A 4,277-nucleotide genomic window follows, 5' to 3' on the forward strand; every position below is an offset into this window, starting at 1 on the left:
AGTAGCACATTCTTGATTCTTGTCTGTCCCTTAGTGGTATGTATTTCATTGATATATGATCGATCCCCTTAGATGGCGAAATTTTTTCCCAAAGATATAAAAATTTGATCACATCAAGTCTTGCAAACATCTGATTAATGTCTTCAAGTCTCCGGGATACAACTTTATGGCCTTCAAAGCAAACCTTTTCACTTCAAAAAGTGTCCCTTTTCCAAGATTTTTGTTTCTGTAATTTCTTTATTGCACCGCACAATATTTCACCAATCAAGTAATAACCCGTCACAAAAGAAAGTATAGTTCCTTCAAACTCGAATAACTAGTGATCAATGGGGCATATACTCGAGGAATGAAAGGGATGATCTCATAGTTACGTTTAGTAAACATTGAATTGCACATATGATTAATTAAACTAAAAAGTTGTGATAACAAAGTTACACTGCAAAGCAACCTTTAGGCGCATTATCAAACCAATGATGCTACCTTAAGAGTACCGGAGCTTTATTAAGAGTATAGGATGTACTTATTTTTCCTACAATCATTCATATTCTAGATGATTGTATCATGGACTTGATGAACAAAAAAGTTGGATATTGACTTAGAAGTCAAGGTATACACCAACCAACACTCCATCTCAATCAATCAATTTTTTTTTTTTTTTGTGGAATTTTGACTTGAGATGTTTTCTCTCAAGGTCTTTACACCACTTATTACTCTTATTCTAATACTAATCAAACTTTTAAATTTTAGACTTGAGAAGTTTTTGTCTAGGTCTATATACCAACTAATACTCTAATAGACTTCACATATTGATATTGTGTAACATGCAAAAGGATCAAAAGAAAACCCCAGTAGAGCAAAAAGTTTCAATCTTGAAGGAAGGATCAGAATCTTTCTAAATAAAATTCAAAATGAAGCTAGTTTTGAGTACTAAGATTCAACCTTTTCACTTTCCAAATTCCATAATTCAAGAAACATCTCATTATACTATCAATGAAAGACATACAATTAACTCATTTTTAAGTAGAGAATGAAGCAAGAAATAAAAGTTACCTTTAAGCCGCAATTCTTCAATTCTAATCGTGATACTAGTAATGTGTTTATGATAGTAATTTAAATGTTGTATTGGTCCCTTATCTTTTCTTTATGTGAAGTTGTCCTTGATATAGCTAAGAATTGTAGTGAGTAAATTTTAAGTATTTTACTTAATTTCTTATGTAAATTTTATTTCAACAAGAGTAAAATTGTTGATATCTAAATTTACCGTGAAAATTTAAAAACCTTCACTTTCGAGCGCTAATTTTACTATTTTAATATCATACTACTATTACTATTTTATTAAACATTTAAATTGAGCTTGATATTGTTATTTTGAAAGACTCATATTGTTAAAAGTTGATTCTTTTTTTGATCTAACGTAGTCTTTTCTTGCATTTGCCAACTCAAACTTGTAATATTTGAATTTTTGACTTAGAAATATCTTTGTCATGGTCATTACAATTAATATTCTTATAGCCTTTTCTTTCCCACTAAGAGAATTGATTAAATAATTATTTCTTACTTGGCTACATTAATTGAATTTTTTACTTACTTTGAGATATTATTGTCATGAACTCTACACCAATTAATATTCTTATAGACTTTTCTTTTCCCTCTAAGAGAATTGATTAAATAATTATTTTATTACTTGACAACATTAATTGAATTTTTGACTTAGAAATGTATGTCATAATTTTACACCAACTAATATTCCTGTCTTTTCTTTTTCCCCTAATTAATAATTTTGAATTGATTAAATAATTATTTCTTACTTGATTACTCCTATATTATGTAACAATCGATTTGGTCCTATACAAGACAACACAATACGATACATTATGAAACAATACATAACAATCACCCAAACAAAGTGTTAACAAAATAATAATTCATTAACAATCAACTTCTTTCAATTCATAACCAATATTTAACAACTAATTAATTCATAATCAATATTTAACAAATAATCAATTAACAAAATAATAATTCATTAACAATTCATAAACAATTAACAAATTAACAACTCGTAAACATATAAAATCTTAACAATTCATAAACATTTAACAAATTAATAATTCATACACATTTACCAATTAATGAATTAGCCACAAAAAAAACAAAAAATCTAAAGTTGACAAAAGCCACCTTTGCCACTCGATCAAACCAAAAAAAAAATGATATTTGATTTATTTTTTGGGAAATTAACGACGATTAAATGTTAAACATGCGTACAATATAATGTATAGAACAAATTAATAACAAAAGTTCATAGTAGAAAACCTTAATCAAGATTTTTTTAGAGTTGTGTTAATCGAGTTGTACACCGCCTTTTCCCGCAATTTGGTTTGTATTGCTCCTCGACAATATACCGAGAATCTAAACTTTTCCGATTAAAATTAATAAAACGACGATTTGATGTGGGGACCACCTTGAAATCGCCTCCAATGGCGTTTTTGAATTTTTTTTTTTGCCACCGGAGGGATTCGGTGGAACCCGAGGGTGTTTAAGTGGGTGATATAGCGCAACATTTTACCGTGCTATAGGGAGAAAATATTGTTTACGCAAGATTTTACCGCTAAAGACGTAACGCTCCGTCACGATTAAGTGCTTTAGCGCGATTTTACGCGCTAAAGCACGTAACAAATTGTCATCTTATACTTTAGCGCAGAAATACTACGTTTAAAGGTACTTCAGAATTTTTTTTTTTTTTTATTGGGATCATTTTGGTTCCGACTCTTTCTTAAACATCCAAGCCATTAACGTTGACATGTACCCCAAAAGGATCAAGTATGGTGTTTGTTTGAGAAAATGAAAATCGTTCCGTTATGTGGAGGGTAGGTTAAAAATAACCCCTTAATTGTGCATTTACAAGGTTGGTCTTTTAAATTTGTCAAAAGTTAACATTTTTAATCTCCTTTATATATTTACCTAACTCCGTCGTTAGATATGACGTAAACTATGAAAAAAACCGAAATTAGAGGTGTAACACACAAATTTAGAAATACAATTTTTGTAGTTTTTTTAATTTTAATTTATATTCTAGGTCTAATGCATCAATTTCAGTTAATTAGTATCTACTTAGTGTCTAGTGTAGCTTTTTGTTTTTGCAAATTTTAGGATTTGATGAGATTTTCTTGATATTTGTAGTTAAATCTATTTTTACCCTTGTTTAGACAGAGTTCGATAAATATTTTACAAATCAGACCCGTTTGGCCATAAGAATTTCTCTCTTTATTTTCGAAATTTTTTCACTTTATTTGAAAATCAACGTTTAACCATGAAAATTCCAAATACAACTTTGGAAAACACCTAGAATCTACTTTTCACTTTCATTACATTCAAACAACTAGATATTCTTTCGCCACATGCAACCGAACTAATATCTTTTCTTTTCATCAAATAAGCAATATCTTTCTACATGTCTAGCTGGAACGGAATTGTCTTCCAGTAGCTGTTACATTCTTGATTCTTGTCTGTCCCTTAGTGGTATGTATTTCATTGATATATAGACTGATCCCCTTAGATGGAGAAATTGTTTCTGCAGCATATAAAAATTTGATCACATCAAGTCTTGCAAACATCTGATTAATGTTTTCAAGTCTCCGGGATACAACTTTATGGCCTTCAAAGCAAACCTTTTCACTTCAAATAGTGTCCCTTTTCCAAGATTTTTTTTTTGTAATTTCTTTTTTGCCCACAATATTTAAAACCCAACCCGGTAAAATTTGTCCAAAAAAAAATATAGTTCCTTAAATAACTCGAATAACTAGTGATCAATGGGGCATATACTCGAGGAATGAGGGGGGTAATCTAAAGTTACTTTTGGTTTAAACATTGAATTGCCCCAATGATTAATTAAACTAAAAATTTGGATAACAAAATTACATAAATCAACCTTTATGCACATTATAAAACCAATGATGCTACCTTAAGAGTCCCGGAGTTTATTAAGAGTATGGATGTAGTTTTTTTTCCTACAATCATTCATATTCAAAGATAATTGTATCATGGATTTGATGAACAAAAAAGTTGGATATTGACTTAGAAGTCAAGGTATACCCCAAACCAACACTCCATCTCAATCAATCAATTTTTTTTTTTTTTGTGGGAATTTTGACTTGAGATTTTTTCCTCTCAAGGTCTTTACACCACTTATTACTCTTATTCTAATACTAATCAAATTTTTTTTAAAATTTTTTAGACTTGAGAAGTTTTTGTAAAGGGTTATATACCAACTAATA

The sequence above is a fragment of the Lycium ferocissimum genome, chromosome 10 (assembly GCF_029784015.1).
Source record: "Lycium ferocissimum isolate CSIRO_LF1 chromosome 10, AGI_CSIRO_Lferr_CH_V1, whole genome shotgun sequence".
Classification (NCBI taxonomy): domain Eukaryota; kingdom Viridiplantae; phylum Streptophyta; class Magnoliopsida; order Solanales; family Solanaceae; genus Lycium; species Lycium ferocissimum.